The sequence below is a fragment of the Ranitomeya variabilis genome, chromosome 4 (genome assembly GCF_051348905.1).
Source record: "Ranitomeya variabilis isolate aRanVar5 chromosome 4, aRanVar5.hap1, whole genome shotgun sequence".
Classification (NCBI taxonomy): domain Eukaryota; kingdom Metazoa; phylum Chordata; class Amphibia; order Anura; family Dendrobatidae; genus Ranitomeya; species Ranitomeya variabilis.
Genome location: NC_135235.1, coordinates 31,083,388 through 31,104,158, shown reverse-complemented (window position 1 = coordinate 31,104,158; position 20,771 = coordinate 31,083,388). Strand labels below are relative to the sequence as shown.

The window sequence follows — 20,771 nt, the reverse complement described above, 5'->3', positions numbered from 1 at the left end:
ACCCAGTGTGAACTTCGCCTAAGGCTTTAATTTATTTGCAAATGTCTACAAGTTTTTACATCTCTCTATCCTGCCATTTCCATGTTGCTTTTATATTGTTGTATATCTCTTTTATATAAATCCACAACACGTCAATTATTTTTTGTGCATTTTTTTTTTGCGTGGATTTCACACATTGCAAAGTACAGGTTAAAATTCACAGCAGATCAGCAACAGAATTTGCAAAATGTGCACGTACATGGAGAAACCCTTCTATGTAGAGATGATTTTTTATGACTTCATGGACCTCGTGTACTTTGGACTGTTGACAAAACTATAAAAGTCATGTTGGAAAACATTGGACATCTCATAGCAAAAAGGATCTTTCCATGTGAATGATTCTGGGTTGCATTCTTTGGTTTTAGCAAGCTTCTATGATATTTGGTCTATGAGTAATGAGGATCTGCATTTTTTTTTTGTATTTTGGCCATATAAATACATCATCGTACCAATTCACACCATTTTAAATTGACAGAAGTCCCAGCGTGTTGCTATGGCAACTACAGTGATTTGCATCAACTAAGGAACTGGCATAAAACTCAGCGGAGAGGGAAATCAGCAAGCGGCGCACGCTATATAGAGTGTGGAGGACTACTTGTGCATGTTATTACCCGCATTTATGGATTCTAGCTTTTTTTGATGTATTAAATCTTATGTGTTTTTTAAAGTGCACCAATATAATTTAAGAAGGTGACCTACATGGGCCCTGCTTGGTCTTTGCACGTTGCTCACCTTGGTAATGTATATGGTCTCCTCATGGAACCATTTGCATGATGTCACTTGTGGCTCGTTCTTCTTTTAATACATTCCAGTAGGGGACCGCCGTGGGACCCTTAGTCTCCGAAAATTAGTTACAGATGATGTAGCAGTCACAGTGATGCTACATGTCCACGGCATTACATTGGAAGGTGACCCGTGCACAATCTGTTGGCACTGCACCCCTTGATGTGATGTACGATCAATGTGCAAGTAATCCCTATCATTCAGTATGGGGCCATACGTTAGCCAAAGAAGTGTATTGTGCAAGTAATATACCGTGCAGTGCTATCGTAAGACCATACAGTGCTCAAATAACGCAGCCAAAGTTCACATGACTGTAAAAAAAAAATATCCAATTTTTATCCTAAAAGCAATGACTATTTTCCATCTGTAATCTCATCCGTACAGCATTCATATTTATTGACTACTGCCAGGTATGATGGGGATATATCTGAGATGGACGGCGATGAACTGGAAGTTGTAAAGGACTTCAATCTACTCGGATCAATGATCGCTCAAGATGCAGCGACGACACCGAAAGTCAATAGGAGAAAAGTGATGGGCAAATCAACAATGGAGTCACTGGACAAAGTCTTCACATCGAGGAACATTTCACTGGCGATGAAGACACGGCTCAGACATAGTCTGGTCTATTCTGAAGGAACATATGGAAGTGAAACCTGGACGACAAAGAAACAAGATGGAAGAAGGATCAACGCCTTATAAATGTGATGCTGGAGAAGGATAGTATCAATCAACCAAATCTATATTGGACAAAATCAAGCCAGACATGTCACTGGAATCAATAATCGCCAAGCTATGACTTGCGTACATTGGACGCACCATTCGAGAAGAACAATCACTCGAGAAGGACCTCATGGTCAGAAGAATAGAAGGAACAAGGCCAAGAGGTAGACCAGCAACCCAATGGCTTCATACTCTGATGATATCGGTGGAGAAGACCCTGGTGGACCTATCTAGGCTTGTACAAGATCGATCTTCCTACTGAGATTTCATCCATCAAGTTGTCATGACTCGAGACCGAGCTGAATGCCGTTAAATAAGAAATTTACAAGATGAAATACAGTTTCCTACCTTTACCTACCTTTGCCTGACATTGCCATCTCCGTGTATGGTTCCACCATTACTCCCAAGCAACATGCCCACTGCCTTGGGGTCATACTTGATTCCGAGCTTTCATTCACCCTCTACATCCGATCACTGGCTCGCTCTTCTTATCTTCATCTCAAAAACATTTCTAGAATTCGCCCTTTTCTTACTTTCGACTCGGCAAAAACTCTGTTTCTCTTATTCATTCTCGTGTGGACTATTGTAACTCTCTTAATCGGCCTCCCTCTTACCAAACTATCTCCGCTCCAATCTGTCCTGAATGCTGCTGCCAGGATCATATTCCTCACCAACCGTTACGCCGATGCCTCTACCCTGTGCCAGTCATTACACTGGTTACCCATCCACTCCAGAATCCAGTACAAAACTACTACCCTCATCCACAAAGCACTCCATGGCTCAGCACCACCCTACATCTCCTCCCTGGTCTCAGTCTACCACCCTACCTGTGCCCACCGTTCTGCTAATGACCTCAGGTTAGCATCCTCAATAATCAGAACCTCCCACTCCCGTCTCCAAGACTTTTCACGTGCTGCGCCAATTCTTTGGAATGCACTACCCAGGTTAATACGATTAATCCCCAATCCCCACAGTTTTAAGCGTGCCCTAAAAACGCATTGCGGAATATGCTGGCGCTATATAAATAAAATTATTATTATTATTTCCTAGTTAATAAGTTTAATGTATCTATAAAATGTGGATGCTATACGGCTGATGTGTATGGGACCCAATTTTTTGGGCATACCCATAGACTGGAATAGGAGAGTCTCATCCTACGTACGGAAGAGATTGGTGCGTGCTGCCAATTTATTTTCATACGGATGTTCGGTCAACTGGACAGCCCTATTAAATAATATTGGTTTGAGTGGTGTACATGTGAGTTTAGTTTTGTTTGTTTTTTTCCACTGAGAACACTCGGTCTGAAGGTAAGGTCAAATGAACGACCCTAAGACCTCATTCACATGTTCAGTTTTTTGGTGTTTTTCACAGATACCTCTTGTACTTATAACAGTGAATGAGGTCACTCACATGTCCGTGATTTCCTGTGGACTAAGTGGACTGTGCAAAATCACGGAGACATGTCCAATTTTGATCCGAGTGTTGAATCAAAATCAGCAATGCAAGTCCATGAGTAATATCAATAAATCGGACAGAACTCGGATGTCATCTGAGTGTTGTCTGATTTTCAAAGACTGTTGGATAGGAAAAGAATAGAGAAACGTTTTTTTTTGGTCACGTACTAGAAAAGCTGAAGAAACTCAGACCGAAGTCTGGTGAAACTCGGACGAAACTCTGACCGATATTACTGCTAAAACGGTAATTTTTTCTCGCGCGTGAAAAATAAAGGAGAAGACATTTGAATGAGGCATCCACATGATACGTCCTAGTATTGTCTTTTTTTCGGATTGCACATTGACTCACAGTTTCATTCATAAACACACACCTCACTTGTAAAAAGAGGACCAAGTCTTCGGTCCAAGACTCCGAGCATGCCCTGTTCTCATCCGATATACAGATTAGACTCGACCATTAAAGTCTATGGGGATCTGTGAAACACGGATGAAACACAGTAGTCAGACATTGTACTTGTATGTTCCATCTGAGAATCATCTCTTTTTACTGATACATTGCTAAGAGTCCGTGAATAGGAAAAGTTCAGACAATTTATCTGCTTCAGGGAAAAAAAAACATGAGCAGAAGTTGATGTAACTAGCTTAAAAAAAAAAATCTCTTCGTATCTATTAGATGGTAACTTTCACACCATGTGTGAATCTAGCCTTAAAAGGAACATGTCATGTCCCAAAACGCTATTAAACTGTAGATATAGGGCCAATCTGCAGGTTAATAATTTTCTAAAGTTGTGTGGCCTCGCACTGAAAGCCGGGCTAATGGGAAGAAATTAACTTTATTAGCCTCCAGCTTTCAGTCATAGAGACGCGGCTTCAGTCACCGCTCAGCACATAGTGAGCGATGGCTGTAAACGCACTCTGACTGACAGCCAGCTCGGTACTGATGCAATGCTGAGCCGGCTGTCAGTCAGTTCTGGGCACAGATACAGCCGCCGCTTACTGTATACTGACCGGTAGCTGAAGCCGTGCCTCTACGACTGAAGGTCGGAGGATGCTGGGAGAAATAAAGTTTTTTTCTTCCCAGATATAGGATTTTCAGTTAAGTGGCCATACGGCTTTGGAACGATGTGAACCTGCAGATTGACCCACAGATTTGAGGAGTCCCCTTTAAAGCTAATGCCTTTAAAGAGCATAGTAATATTGCAGCGGTGGTGTAGGGGGTATAAACCTTGATCAACTGACAGGTGCCCTTCAATGCTTACATGTAGAATTTTAGTGGTTCATATAGTGAATGTATAAAACCTTGAATAGTAGATAAGGATGAGGGAGAGGAGGGGGATGCAGCAGCAGCAGAGTCTCTGTTCGGTCTATATTGTGACAGGGGAGAGAAGTACAAGTGAAAAGCCTAAGGATATACGGACAGCAGGAAATCATAGCAAAGTAGGAGCAAATATGCGGCCAGCAAGAGGCTGCTCACTCGGAATAGAGCAGGGGACAATGTTGAGCATTGTATTCAAGTGTAAAATTAAAAATAAAATTAAAAATCATATTATACTCACTTGAACACTTAATCCAATGAAGCCAATGTCACCTGTAAACAAACAAAAATTAAAAACAACAATATCCCTCATCTGTCCAAAATTGAAAGAATTCATAGTATCCCATACGGTAATCCTTCTGTACGACATTTGCTCATCAGCATAAGGCAGGAGGCGACCGCTCACGCTAAAGAGCTGGGGAGAATGCACCAAGACCGAGCCTCACGGTGAACTGCAGTGACCTCAGTGAGATTACTGCCAGAACTGTGAGAAAAAGTCTCACGGTGCAGCGCTGAGCTCATCAAGTTCACCGTGAGAATTTATTGGAAGCGCAGATGTGTTAAGGGGCCCTTATGCCATGCCTGATGAAAAGACCTAAGTAGTCTTGAGATTTTGCTTTATAACATCACTTACTTAATTTTTTTTTTTATCACAACTACAAGATTTGTGAAAATGAACCAAAAGAGAGGGGCGCTCCTTGAGAAGAATGTCACAACAGGTATGCTGTGGGGGAACAAGTGTTCAGCTTACCTCTGGTAGTTGTGCATGACAGATGTGCTGATGCGAAGCGGTGAATGATAGTGGTCCTCGAGCAGTGCAGCACCTTTTGCCGCTCCCAGGGTCCTGCACAGGAGCTATGAAAGGCAGTAGAAATCCACAGGGCACCACATTCTGAGTTAGGAACCACCCAGGTCAAATAAGAAAAGTTGATTTATTCAACACACGAGTTTCAAGGACGATCGTCGCTGATGAAGGGGACAAATCCTCCCCAAAACGCGTTGTGTGTTAAATAAATTGACTTTTCTCACCTGGCCTGGGAGGTTCCCGATTCAGAGCCTGGCGCCATAAGAATTTCCACCACCCATCTTTCACTATAACTACAAGATTATTATTTTGTTTCTCCAACTGAGAACAATTTTTTTTCAACTGGCTAACACTGTATCAAAACCTTTTCATTCTTTCCCCCCTGGTGTTACGTCTCTGGAAACAAATCCCTTGCCCAACCAGACAGGCATCCAAATACATATTTATGTAACATTACAAATCTTTTTATATATTTTTTTTCCCCTATACTCATCGCCACCTTCATCCCGCAGACCGTGTCTGGTATTGCAACTGGGTCCCTTTCAAGTGACATCTACCTTCTTTTCTGCCATCCAGACGCTTTTAAAATTCTGAAGCAGAAGAAAAAAAAGAAACACTCAATAGAATGAACATATGACCAAAGACTTTTTCTTACAAGATAGATCTATAAGTCTATGTTCCCAAGATGAGCTTTTGACGTTGAAGATTTTCTGAACCATTTCGGCACCTACCAAGTAGCCTTATTTAAAAAATACGCAGAGTAAAAAGCTCCCCAAAAGTATTTCAAGCTGGTTTTGAGCAATTTATTTTCTTTAAAGTAGCCCTTTAAAACTTTGTGCACATACCATTGGAGCCTTCCTATGGGGCTGTACTATTGCACGCACTATACCGCTGGTGCACAAGCCCCTTGCTGTATATTACCCTGGCAATTAGATTCTGCCATAAAGTGGGGTTCTCTCTCTGATTATGGGGGTTGCACTTGGAATATTTCCTTGCAGATCAGATTATGGTGACCAACCAGATAGGATTCTGCAGACACTGTCAGTGACAGTAAAGTCCCATTTCTTCTGCACTACTCCCCCCATCCTCTCCAATGTATACACAATGAGAAAGCAGAGGAATAACCCCTCTCTCTTGTCTTTTGTTGTGCTCCCAGCCTATGACTGCTCCAGCTCCCTCCCAGCCTCTTCCTCCTCCTCCCCCTCTCTCTCTCCTGTATTCATGAGAGTCAGAGAGAGAGAGGAGTAGCCCTAGAGAGCAAGTAGCAAGAAGGAGGAGGAGGGGGGAAGGGTGCAGGACAGGCCACCTCCTGGGCCTCTTTGTGGGAGACATAGGAGTGGGGGGGATGTTAATGTGGGAGTGAGTGAGAGCAAGCAAGCAAGCACCCTGCAAGCTCCTGCACTGAAGACTTCTGCAACAACCCATCAGAGGGCCCACAAGCCAGGAGCAGGGCTGGCGATTGCAGGAGCAGCCATTGTTGCATTGCAAACAAAGAGGGGGGAAAACGAAAAAAAAAAAAAAAAAAAGAAGCAGGCCACCTTCCTCCTCCACCTTTCAGCCATCCTGTTCCCCTCTGGCTGCCATTATCACAAGCTCCAGCTAGGCCTCCAGCTCCTGCCTGCAGTTTCTACCTGACATTTCCCATTGGCCTGGACTCTCATACAGTCATGTTTTAGCTCCTTTTGGATTTTCGTTTTTTTTTTTTTTTTTTTTTTTCATCTTATTCTTCAGTTTCATTTCTTCAGGTAAGATTCCATTTTGGGTTAAAACTGGCTTTGTTTTTCTATTTAATATTTGTGTGTTTTTTATTTTTACTCTTTGCATGGGTGATAGGAGCCCTGTGACACATTGCTTGGTAGGGAATGTCTGGTTCCAGGCCTCTCTTACAATGAAGGAGGTGTTATCATTTTATTTAAAGTTGCAGTGTTCAGAAAAAAAGTGGCATTGAAAGTCAATTTGACCCCCAAAATGTCTGATCTCCCCCCATATTATCGCTGTTCCAGCCCATTTTGCTGTTACTTCTGTGTTTACAAATATTACACAGTGTTTATGTATAAGATACATTGTTGCAATCCTTTCATTGATCTGATACTGTTGCATATGGTTGGTATTGACCTGCTTTATATACCTTTTTTAGGTTACTTGCTATATATTGTGCATTTCCAGAGTTCTCTCCTTTTTTAGGTTGGTAATGAATCCATTTAATTATTACTTGAGCTCCCAGGTCACCTTCTGTTGGTCAATTCATTAACCTTTTTAGAGAAAATGTGGGTCAATACCACTGCAAACTTTCTTCCCAATTTATAAAGTTGTGCACCCTCCACCTTTCCCTTTCCTATTCCATGCTCGTATTTTGTATACCCATTCATTGTTATACAGTGGCACAGACACTTCCATGTGTATTGTAACTCATGCATATTGTCTCCCTGGCACGGAGGGGGTTAATGAGAAAGCTGGAGGAAGCTGATGATAGTACCCCCCCCCCTTTTTTTTTTTTTATTCCCATCCCCCCTTTTTACTGTTGCTTTACAGCTTTGATAATCTGCCTACTAAAATAAATGATTGCTTCAAAGAAAATAAACAGTAGCATCCTGCGTGAAAAATGTGGATAAAATATAAAGAAAATAGCTATATATCGTAATTAAAAGGGAAAAAAAACCCTGTGTTTTCTGGCTGGAGATACATATGTATATTTGGGGTTTTATAGTCGATTCCCTTTTAAAATATTCTAAACCAAATATCAGAAATTAATTGATTTGTGATGGTTCCCCAATACATGTTTATTTTGTGTTTTGCCAAATTTTAATAATTTTGTAGTTTTTCTTGTATTATTTCATTGTAATTAAAAAAATGACTTTTTTTTTTAATTTTTGCTTCTGTGATACTTGTCTTTAAAAGTTGATGTGGAGGCCTACTATAGTGAACCTTACGCCAATGTGAACACATAAGGCCTCGTTCAGATGACTGTATGTTTGTGTTTACTGTACAGGAAAGATATATATCTTGGTACCGTGTTAGCCAGTAGATAGAAAAGTATTTAGAATTGAGGACTCTCAATTCTAAATATTTTTGTGTTTATTGTAGGATGTTATAGTGGCTCTGTCTCCAGATATCACTATGCAAATGGAATAAGGTCAGATCTTAGACCTGATGAGGCTGATGTACTTACTTTTAAAACCCACGTCTGAATGGCTGCATAAGCTTACGGTCACCTGTTCAGTATTTGGTCAGTGGGTGAAAAATGCAAACTCGATGACGTGTTTCAATCATTATACTTTTTCCTCTCATTGTTCCACTCCTGGTTTTGGCTTACATATACTGATGTAAAATACTGACCAAATCCTGAACGTGTGGCCATAGCCTAATCCTGATACTAAACTGAACAGTCTTGACTCATAACATTTTTTTTCATGTAAAGGTGTATACTTTAAAAAGTGTTTAAACAACCATTTTGTCATTTATTTTCAAAGTAAGTACACCAGCCTTGCAAGGTTAATATCCTTACAGGGAACTTCACCCCTTCTTGATGTATATAACTTATTCATATGGGTATACTTGTGATAGAAATGTTAAACTAGTCCTACCTGTATGCCTCATATCTGCGGTCTTGTTGAGAAATCGTATTCTATTTCTGTATGCTAATGATTTCTTCCAAGGCTTCGGGGCGTGCAGTGCGTGGAAGAAATCTCTGCCTCCTGAATTCATTATCACACCCCCCATCAGTGTCACAGTGCCCTCTGACCTGTAATGGTGGCCCCGGAAACCTGCGCCCTTATACTTTCTTACCTTTTCCGCCTTTCTAAGGTCATCGGGTTCAGAATTCTGTGCTGGCGGTAAGGTGCTCTCCCCACTTCCTTCCTCCTTGCCTAGTTAAGGACCGTACAGTTTCTGAGGCCCCTATCACCCATATATATGCATGGTGGGGAGAGCGCCTTATCGCCATACACGCCGGAGGTCACTGCAACGGATGTAGCAGCGACTCGCCGGCACCGGCGCAGAGGAACGCTGCAGCCAATCTCCATAGAGGGGCAGAATAGGTAAGTACAATCTCATTATTGCAGGCGCGGGATTCCTGGGCCACCATTACCCGTCCCAGGGCACGGTGACGCTGATGGGAAGGGGGCGGTGGTATGATAATGAAGATAGAAGGCACCGCACGCCCTGGAGCCTGTAAGAAATAATTAACATACAGAAATAAAATATGATTTCTCAGTAACAAGACCGTAAATATGAGGCATACAGGTAGGACTAGTGTAACATTTCATTACCTGTATGCCCATATTAATAGGTCATATATGTCCCAGGGGGTGACAGATTCACTTTAAGGCCGGGATCACACATACGCGAGATACGGCCGAGTCTCGCAGGTGAAAACCCAGCTCTGGCGCCGGCACTCCAGAGCGGAGCGTGCAGCCGCACAGCAATACATGGAGCTGCACGCTCCGCTCTGGAGTGCCGGCACCAGAGCTGGGTTTTCACCTGCGAGACTCGACCGTATGTGTGATTCCGGCCTAAAGGGGTTGTCAGGCATTAGGCTAAAGGTCTGCAGTCACTCTATGGCTTCTCCGGTGCTGGGAGTGTCACCGCAAGTATGTGATTTGCATACGTGCGGACACATGCCGACTAGCATGATGAGGGAGGACAGACACGTTTAGTCGGAATGTGACTGGAAGTGTGCAAATCGCATACCTGCTGTCTCATGACTGCCTGACGCCGACATCGGGGAATCCTCACAGCGAGCAGCACATATTGACTATATGCTTGTACCCGAAGGTGGGACAACCCCTTTTACACAGTTTGTAAAGTTACAGATCTCCTTTAACAAATCCAATAGTAACACAAACCATGACATGGGGCCATATTATGTGACTCGTTTTGTTCAAGATTATTGTACAAATAGCGCTATAATAATATTACATCCATCTGATTTAAGGCCTTAGGACAAGGTTCGCTCCATTAGGTTTCCACGTAAATTTTGCAGACCGAAATATAGCAAAAACATCTATTTAATTATGGATGCCGTTTATAGCGTGAAAGTTGACAAGCGATCCTTTTAAAACTCGCATTTGGATGAAAATGTTGTGTATGAAGTCGCAAAGTTGCTGGTGCATATTGCAGATGTTAGCATAGGCCTCCATCGACCTGAAGGAGACTGAATGGCTTTTTGGCATCTGTCAGTTCTGTATGCACTGGAAAACCTAAACTGTGGTCTTGAATCACCAAAGCTGTTACTATAGAATTCTGGCGTAAAAAGCTTTAAAAAGTTGCAAAATTTTGGCTGTGCTCAAATGTTATGATTTCAGGCGTTCTCGCACAATTTTCACTCAGATCCAACAAAGTGGGCAAAGCTGGGGCGAGACGGAGGAGTGGCAAACCCCGCTGATCAAATTATTTACACCACAAATCTTACTCCAGTCTGTCAACTGGAGGAAGATTGATGGCGAGGCGCATGCCACTCTTCAGACGCCCCGGATTCATTAAGAAGCCTTTTAATGAATCTGGAGCATCCTAACTCCAGCATGCCTCCTCATCAAGATGGGCGTGAATGGGTGCCTTCATCTTTGCGTTGTGGTTTTTGGCTAACGTCTGCCATATTATGGTTATGTATCTCTAGTTTATAGACCAAGTGTGATCTAATCTGCGACCGAGCGGTTGGAAAGTGATTGGATTTTTAGGCATGCACAAAAATCGTTGTCGACAGCACATCGCCCCATGTGATCATGTGCTGCCGATGACATATGGAGGCAGAATGATCATATTAGCAACTTTTGTATCCCCCTTCGCTGCTCGTGGGTCTGTGTAAAGAGGTCGGTAATCGGCGGACTCGTTGCTGGCCTGAGATCCGCAGGTGTAAATGGAGCAATAGTATGTGCATACCGGACATAAACGGCGTGCTGTGGTACAATGATTGTTGAGGAACACGTTTTTTTTTCCATCAATTGCTATGAGTAGTGATACATGGCCAGAAACCACATAGGAAATCTGCGCTGCTCCAACACATCATTGTGGAAATGGTGCAGAAAAGTCTTATGTTTGACCCTTTTTGTTGTAACACGTGTGGACATTCCCCCAGTGCTGCGCTGGCCGATTTCCGCTGTAGATACTCCTTGCAGGCGGTACGTGAGATTCCTATCATACACATTGTTGGCATTGGAAAGTGTGGTGTATTTTTATTTTTTCTACGTGGGAATATACCCTAAAGATTTGTTCATGCTTAGAAGCTGCACATTTTTCTGTAGGTTTTGTTGCAGTTCTGATCCCTTTGCAAGGCATTCCACCCAAGAAAAAGCAAAAACGACATACTGAGTATTTTCTTTGCAGGAATGTTGCTGACATTTGTTGACATAACTTAGGTGATATATATATTTTGCTGTAGATTTTCCAAGGGTGTGTGTTGACACGTAGCATTTTTTTTTCTGTTCACTACCCCCCCACCCAAAAAACAATAACAAAAAAAAAACATTGACAATATTTAGTGCCATCATGTTATATTGCACTAAAATATATATATATGTATATTGACAGCGAAGCCCCGTAAAAGTTTATGGCTTCTTTATCACTTTTCTGTACAAAACAAAGTTGTAATACAGCAATGGGCGTGGAGCCGTAAAGCCAGGGACTTGCACAAGTTTCATGTTGGTTTCTCAGCCCCAGTTACTCATCCAACACAAAAGATGTTTAGTTCTAAAATTTTCCTTTAAATTGTTCTCTCATCCCATAAAGTAATGACGGTGGCCCGACCACAGGTAACACCACCAATTCTGAGACTGAAGGGGCCTGCGGTGCTTGGGCAAAAACATTGCTCTGTTCAAGTGCATGGGGCTGGCTCCGGCCCTTGCATAGCTTGTGAACACATGCCAGGGTTAAAATCTACAGGATATTATGGGTCCTAAAAGTCAGACCCCTACCAATCTTGTGATTGTAGTTAATCACCTAAATGAGGAATATGTGGCCGAGCGTATGAGACATGATCAACGTGGCACAAGATGTTTAATCATGATGTAAAATCATTTTGTAAATATTTGTTTCAAAAAAATAAAGAAATATATATATATATATATATATATATATATATATATATATATATATATATATATATATATATATATATATCTCGCAAAAGTTGAGACAAAGGAAAATTTTCATTTAGTCTGATTTTTCTCTTTATAGGTATATTTTTGAGTAAAATGTAAATTGCTTTTATTCTATAAACTGACATGTCTCAGAAATTCCAAGCAATAAATTTAGTACGGTATATATATATTTTTTTTTTCTGAAAATGAGAAATGGTCAAAATAACAAAAAAAAGCATTGCTTGCAGACCTCAAATAATGCAAAAAAAGAAAAAAAAGTTCATAATCATTTAGAAACAACAATTCTAATGTTTTAACTCAGGAAAAGTTCAGAAATCAATATTTTGTGGAATAACTATGATTTTTAATCACAGCTTTCATGCGTCTTGGCAGCTTTCCACCAGTCTTTCACACTGCTTTTGGGTGACCTTATGCCTCTCCTGGTACAAAAATGTCAGCAGTTCTTCTTTGTTTGATGGCTTGTGGCTATCCATCATCCTCTTGATTACATTCCAGAGGTTTTCAATGGGGTTCAGGTCTGGAGATTGGGCGGCCATGACAGGGATTTGATGTGGTGGTCCTTCATCCACACCTTGATTGACCTAGCTGTGTGGCATGGCGCATTGTCCTGCTGGAAAAAAACAGTCCTCAGAGTTGGGGAACATTGCCTGAGCAGAAGGAATCAACTGTTTTTCCAGTGTAACCTCGTATGTAGCTTGATTCATATGTCCTTCACAAAGATTAACCTGCCCAATTCCAGCCTTGCTGCAGCATCCCCAGATCATCACCTGGTTAGACGGAGACCTGGAGAGGCGTACAAGCCACAGTGTTTTGCACCCACTGTGAAATTTGGTGGAGGATCGGTGATGATCTGAGGATGCTTCAGCAAGGCTGGAAATGGGCAGGTTGTTCTTTGCAAAGGACTTATGAATCAAGCCGCGTACAAGACACTTGTGCCAGACACTGTACGATCCTGCGTGATAACGGCAGAATCAGGAGGTCCCCAATGAGGGTCGCTTCCTGAAATCAGTTATTTTGGCAAATTTTCATGTAAGGCTGCATTTTTATTGAGTTTCTCAGCCTGAGAGGGTAAGTTCCCACGGTCAGTAAATGCTGTGGGTTGGACGCTGCGTACATCCGCAGCGTCCAACGTGCAGCGTCCAGATGTTACAGCATAGTGGATGGGATTTCATGAAATCCCATCTCCACTATGCGTTCAGGGACGCCTCCGGCTTCCCTGCGGAGACGGACATGTGGCGCGTCTTTCCAGACTGCAGCATGTCTATTTATCTTGCAGAGACGCATGGAAGAAAGCTGTAGATGGTTAAAAAAAAAAAAAAAATGGACTAATGGAAATCTGATCCAGCGGGCTGGAAATTCGATCTGGCTTTTGTTTTGCATACTGGAAAAATAATGGCTGTCGGAATGAGGCCTAAGTCGTACGTGTGCCTCTAGACTTGTTGTGCTATGGTTATGGTGATTCATAAGGTTATAGCTTCTTTCATTAGTGAAAAATAAAATGCCAGCATCCCATTTCAGATGTCATAATTGTCTTTCTGATTTCGGATGCGTTTTGGATTTAGATAAAAAAAGCAAAAAAAATAACTCCATATGCCCTCAGATTAAATGGATACCATTCCTAGGGACAGTTACCTGAACTTTTTTCAGTTAAGACTTGGAAATGTTGTGCTCATTGGTTTTAGAGAAAAATATGGCTACGGGGGTAACAAGAAACCAAACCTTGTGCATGCTGCTGAAAGCTGACCCTATGCATATAGTGGACGTTGTCTGAAGGCTCGCGTGGTTGACCTCTGTTTCTCTTGGCTGACCCATTTGGCAGCTGCATATCTCCTCCCCGGGGAAAAAAAGGATCAGACATGTTCCTATCCAACATGTCTGATCACACCTTTCGCTGACAACTGCTGTCCGGTGAGAGATGGGAGGCGCACCGAAATTGACAGGTTTAGTCTTCTCTTATGTCCATGACTTACCGTATTATTTTGCCTAATATCTGAAAAAGATAATTGGCCAAGTTGTGGTTGGAACGTCTATCATTCTACTTGTGTTCCTCAATGTGAGATGTTGGTGGCCAGAACAGTATTTAGTGCATGCTTTTATATAATGTGAGTTATCTGATATCTAAACACTTGTCCATAGTTTGGAGCTAATGTTCCACTGAGAGTGAATGATGGTCATAGTCGTAGTACTCTAGACTCATTGAGGCAGGTGCACACCTTAACAAGTTTTTGATGTCTGGCTAAGAACTTTCATAGACTGTCAACCAATCGGGCAGTTTTCAATGTGTGATTTCTATGTGCATTGGTTTTATGGTACCAGGGTCGTTTTTTATTTATTTATTTTTTATTTTGTGACTGTCGCCATTATTTTTAAATGATTGCGTAAATTCGCGATGTCGCCACATTAAGGCAAGTGAAGAATGCTGACCGTCGCCAGAAAGACCCGATGATTTGTTCTTTAGGCTGCTGATACGATATGTGGAGAGAGACTGTTTTGGGCTGTTAGCAGTTACCACGAAGTTCCCATCCTTGATCACCTGGGTGTAGACAACACTGCAAGCCGGTCATAAAGAATAAAACATGGCGGCTGTGATCCGCCCTGAGAACAGACGCCTAATAATTGGTGCAGCCATAAAGGTTACTGTCAGACTTGGGAATGTGCCATCAGAAAATCACCTACTATCTAAATCGGGTTTTTGTGTTGATGTATGTTTACAAATCTTTGTTCTGGTTTTTCACATCCTGACATGTGCTAAAAATACAGATATGAAATATTTCACACTGGCCACTGAAGCTTTTTTTTTTTTTTTTTTTAGACTCTTCCTGTTTTTTTAAGGAAGAGTTTTCAGCAGACTTCTTATCAGAGGCAGAATAAAAATCAGTTAATGTCTGTATATACAGTAGATAACACAGGATCCACCATTCACAATAGGTGATGTCACAGCTCACCTCCTCCTCCTGTACAATGACTGATAGCACCTCTATATACAGTAGATAACACAGGATCCACCATTCACAATAGGTGATGTCACAGCTCACCTCCTCCTCCTGTACAATGACTGATAACACCTCTATATACAGTAGATAACACAGGATCCACCATTCACAGTAGGTGATGTCACAGCTCACCTCCTCCTCTTGTACAATGTCTGATAACACCTCTATATACAGTAGATAACACAGGGTCCACCATTCACAATAGGTGATGTCACAGCTCAGCTCCTCCTCTTGTACAATGACTGATAACACCTCTATATACAGTAGATAACACAGGATCCACCACTCACAGTAGGTGATGTCACAGCTCACCTCCTCCTCCTGTACAATGACTGATAACACCTCTATATACAGTAGATAACACAGGATCCACCATTCACAATAGGTGATGTCACAGCTCAGCTCCTCCTCCTGTACAATGACTGATAACACCTCTATATACAGTAGACAACACAGGATCCACCACTCACAATAGGTGATGTCACAGCTCACCTCCTACTGTACAATGACTGATAACACCTCTATATACAGTAGATAACACAGGATACACCATTCACAATAAGTGATGTCACACAGGGTCGTACTGGCCCACCGGAGAATTCTCCGGTGGGCCCAGGCACTGACACCTGCTGACATACTGACCAACAGCTGCCTAGGGCCCCCATTGCTCCAAGGGCCCCAGCCAGTGGCTGTGGGGCCCCTGAGTCAAGGGGGCCCGCCCTGTGCCATCGGAGTAGCCGTGTTGCAGCAGCAGGTGACAGGAAGCCACACCTGTCCCAGCTGCTAAAGGGAAATTAATATTCACGCTTCCCCACGCCCCCATGGGCGTGGAGAGGAGTGAATACCATTTCTCCTTAATAGCTGGCAGCGTTAGCCGCAGGGTGAGTCCCACCACCACCGCACCACATACACGCACACAGACAGACAGACAGACACACAGCATATGCACCTCTCTGTAAGTTACCCACAGTACATCCCGGCGTGTGAGTGAAGAGAGTGGTGTGGTGCTGTGTGTGTGTGTGTGTGTGTGTGTGTGTGTGTGTATTGGAGATTGGCAATGATTGAGGTGGTGGAATGGGCAATGATGGGGGTTGTGCGGGAGAAGGCAATGATGGAGGTGGTAATGAGGACAGTGATGGAGGTGAAGAGGGGATGCATTAGACCATATGAGGGGGGCTGCATTATACTTTATAAGGGGGCTACATTATATTCTGTGGGAGGACTGCATTATTATCTCAGGGGACTACATTATATTCTGGGGGCTACAGTATACCAGTATACTCTATGGGGGGCTGCATTATATTCTGTGGGAGGACTGCACTATTATCTCAGGGGTCTGCATTAAAATTCTGGAGGGGGCTTAATCATACTATATGAGGGGGCTGCATTATACCCTATGAGGGTGCTACATTATATTCTATGATGGGGACTGCATTATACCTTATGAGGGGGTTGCATTATATTTTGTGGGGTGCTGCATTATATTCTATGAGGAGGGCTACGTTATATTCTGTGAGAGGGGCTGCGTTATATTCTGTGAGAGGGGCTGCGTTATATTCTATGAGAGGGGCTGCGTTATATTCTGTGAGAGGGGCTGCGTTATATTCTATGAGAGGGGCTGCGTTATATTCTATGAGAGGGGCTGCGTTATATTCTATGAGAGGGGCTGCGTTATATTTTATGAGAGGGGCTGCGTTATATTCTATGAGAGGGGCTGCGCTATATTCTATGAAAGGGGCTGCGTTATATTCTATGAGAGGGGCTGCGTTATATTCTATGAGAGGGGCTGCGTTATATTCTATGAGAGGGGCTGCGTTATATTCTATGAGAGGGGCTGCGTTATATTCTATGAGAGGGGCTACCCCAAACCCTGCTACATAATTAAGACGTGTACTACCTTATATTATAACCTGATATTAGCGTGTTTTACCACACAATTGGTGGTCTTGTATTTATTTTTATGTAGCTACATAGTGGGCCCCAATAATGATTTTCTCTGGTGGGCTCAAGGTGCTCCAGTCCGACGCTGATGTCACAGCTCACCTCTTCCTCCTGTACAATGACTGATAACACCTGTCAGTTAACACTGCCTTCCCCTTCACAATGAACTTTTCACATACCTAATGAGCGTGTGAAAAGGTCTTTGTGAAGAGAGAGGGAGGAGGCGAGCTGTGATGGCACCTTTTGTAAATGATGGACCCCTTTATCAGCTGTGCATTTGTATTATCTGTCACTGTATAGAAGGAGAAGGAGGTGAGCTGTGGCATAACCTGTTGTGGTTGCTATAATATCAGCTGTGAGTAGAAGTGACCTGTCTTAATAATCTGACCTCTGATGGTAAGGAGCCTGCTGAAAATTCATCTTAAAAATGCAGGAGTTATAAAAATTCAGAGACCAGTGTGAAAATTTGCTTAAAGGGGTTTTCCACTACTAGGACAACCTTTCTTGAACTAAATGTTTGCCCCAATAAAATAAAAAACCTATACTCTCCTCTAGTGCTGGCGCCGATCGGCTGTCCCTACCTTTTGTATGGATTGAATCTGAAGAGAAAGTCAGGGATCAGCTGCAGCCCGGCCTCCTCTTCATGGTCAATCAGTACGAAGTTGGGGACAGTGATGCCAGCGCTGATTGAGCGCTGGGCATCACGTGTCACACGAGAGCTCCGGTACCGCGAGTGCTGGCACTGCTGGAAGGTGCCAGCATGGGAGGTGAGTATAGTTTATTTTTATCGGGGCCAAACATTTAGTTAAAAAAATGGATTGTCCTAGTAGTAGACAACCCCTTTAACACAACTCGTGATTTGAGAAAAGAATTGCAAACTTTTTTATATAAATACTTGTAACACAAAAAACCTGATGTTAAAACAAGTCCTCTTCTGATGATGTAATCCATTTAAACCATGTTCCACGTCCCAGAATGCCTGAGATTGCAGTATATTGTTGTTGGGTCATGGCAATTTTGATCGTCTGTTCACGAACGGTGACCTGTAAGACCAAAGTCCGACGTGGCAGAATTTGGTGCAGACTTTGCAGCGATGTGCGGATCCTGTGTGTGTGTATCAAAATTTTGTGGATTTACAGTCAGATCTGGGAAAATCTCCGCTACATCTAAATATTTAAGTGGACAAATTTGCTGCAAAGTTTCCATTCGTTACAGGCAGATTTTGCAGCAGAATTTACTCTGTGCGTCTACTAAAATTCCGCAAGAGAGCATGTAATATCCTCCACCTTCCCTGATCTCTGTGCGATTCTCCCAGGCGCTGGCGATGCCCAGATTTCCCATTCCCGTGTCGCTCAGGATCTCCGTGTTTACTGTCGTCTTCCTGGAGAGCTGAGTTTTTATAGCTGGGAAGTTATGATGCCCGGAATAGATCTGCTAATCATACGAGACCCTCCCACACTCTGCTCAGTCATATGCACAAAGGAAAATCGCATTTCTGCAGCCTTTAAGCAACCTTCAAGGTTTTGGAACTGCAAGTCCCAGCATTCCTTTCATGCTCTGTAAGTATGAATGATGGGGTGATTCCTGGGCCACCACTGCATTTGCAAATTCTGTTGGAGGAGGGATGGGGGCTGTTACAGGTTCATGACCCATAGGAAAAGGGGGATGGGTGACTTGAGCTGACCCCTTTCTTAATGAACCTTATAACAAATGCTTTGTACGTGGTTGACCATAGATAAAAGATGGCCGCTGGATGAAGGACCATTTGGCCAACGCTTATCTTTCTTCCTCTTCCTTCGTCCAATGAGCATAGGATCTCTTTGAGGAGATAGGCGGCTGATAAAATCCTATGGTTCTTCTTATAGTGGGGGAACCTGTTCAATAAGCAAAGTTTGAAGTCAATGGAAAAGTCTAGATGCCCCCTTACCCTTGGGGTAATGCACATGGCCATATCACGTGGCCAACCTCGGAGTTTGGGTCATCTATGTCCCTCTGACATGGTGCATCCGATCATACACCAGATGATGGACCAACCATATGTGATGCTTTATGGACGCATCGGCATACGGAGCGCGTGTGGACTCCTACACAAGCTTCTTGCACAACGGCTTTACCTTCACCTGTTTGACATTGACCTGAATCCAGAAACCGACCAAGGACTTCCGTGAATTTGAAGGGTCAGAATAATAATAATAATCTTTATATAGCGCCAACATATTCCGCAGCGCTTTACAGTTTAACAGTTTCAAACACAACAGTCATAGGTAAAAACGTTAACAATACAATAATAAAACTAAATAAGACGACCCTGCTCGTGAGAGCTTACAATCTACAATGAGGTGGGGGAGATACAAAGTACAGGTGTGTATTTACAATGATGGATTTACAATGATGGTCCAGCCATCTTCAGGGGGTGGGGGGTAGATGGAGATAGTGAATGGGCTACACACACACAAATATAAAATGACTTTGATTAGTTAACGTGGTAGGCCGCTCTGAACAAATGTATTTTGAGCGAGCGCCTAAAACTGCAAATTGTGGATGGTCCTAATATCTTGGGGTAGCGCATTCCAGAGGATTGGCGCAGCACGGGAGAAGTCTTGGAGTCGGGAGTGGGAGAGACAGAAATGAGGGAGATGTAAGGGGGTGCCGCACTGTGGAGAGCCTTGTTGGTGAGAACAAGTGCTTTGAATTGTATCCTGTAATGAATGGGCAGCCAGTGTAATGACTGGTGAAGAGCGGATGCATCTGAGTAACGATTAGCCAGATGGACAACCCTGGCTGCCGCATTAGGCCGGAGACACACTGGTGCGAGATACGGCCGAGTCTCGCTGGTTAAAAGCAAGCTGTGGCACCTGCACTCCGGATCGGAGCGTGCAGCTGCATAGCAATACATGGAGTCGCACGCTCTGCTCCGGAGTGCCGGTGCCACAGCTTGCTTTAAACCAGCGAGACTCGGCCGGCCGTATCTCGCACCAGTGTGTCTCCGGCCTTAAGGATAGACTGGAGAGGGGAAAGTCGCGTGAGGGGGAGGCCAATTAATAGAGCATTGCAGTAGTCCAGGCGGGAGTGGATTTGGGGCGACAGTGAGAGTTTTTGTTGTCTCCATGTTGAGAAAAGGGCGGATTCTAGAGATGTTCTTTAGGTGTAAGCAGCACGAGCGGGCAGGAGATTGTATGTGGGAGGTGAAGGAGAGATCGGAGTCAAACAAAACACCCAGACAGCGCGCCTGCTGCCGGGGTGTTATTATGGTGCCACCCACGGAGAGGGAAATGTCAGATTTAGGGAGGTTAGTAGAAGGCGGGAGCAGAAGAAGTTCAGTTTTAGAGAGGTTGAGATAGGTTGAGATTTCAGATAAAGAGCGGACATGATGCTGGAGACTGCAGACAGACAGTCAGTGGCGTTCTGTAGTACAGCGGGGGTAAGGTCAGGGAATGACGTGTATAGTCATCAGCATAAAGATGGTACTGAAAGCCAAATCTGCTGATGGTCTGTCCAATTGGGGCCGTGTAGAGGGAAAAGAGAAGGGGGCCAAGGACTGAGCCCTGAGGTACCCCGACAGTGAGCGGAAGAGGAGACGAAGTGGACCCAGAGAACAGAACACTGAAGGACCGGTCAGAAAGA

At 43.3% G+C, this 20,771-nt stretch overlaps 1 protein-coding gene across 5 annotated transcripts in view; it reads left to right on the top strand.

Moving 5' to 3' along the window:
* The window catches only part of LDB1 (LIM domain binding 1), a 173,269-nt gene that overhangs the window by 113,380 nt on the left and 39,118 nt on the right, over positions 1-20,771 (top strand). Inside the window, exon 1 of one of the 5 annotated variants that reach the window (XM_077258276.1) lies at positions 6,337-6,864. The exons of 3 other annotated variants lie outside the window; for them this stretch is intronic. The gene's annotated coding sequence lies outside the window, so the exon portion shown is untranslated. Of the gene's footprint in view, positions 1-6,336; positions 6,865-20,771 lie in introns of those variants that run through there. One more of the 5 variants, XM_077258278.1, reaches the window with a different exon arrangement.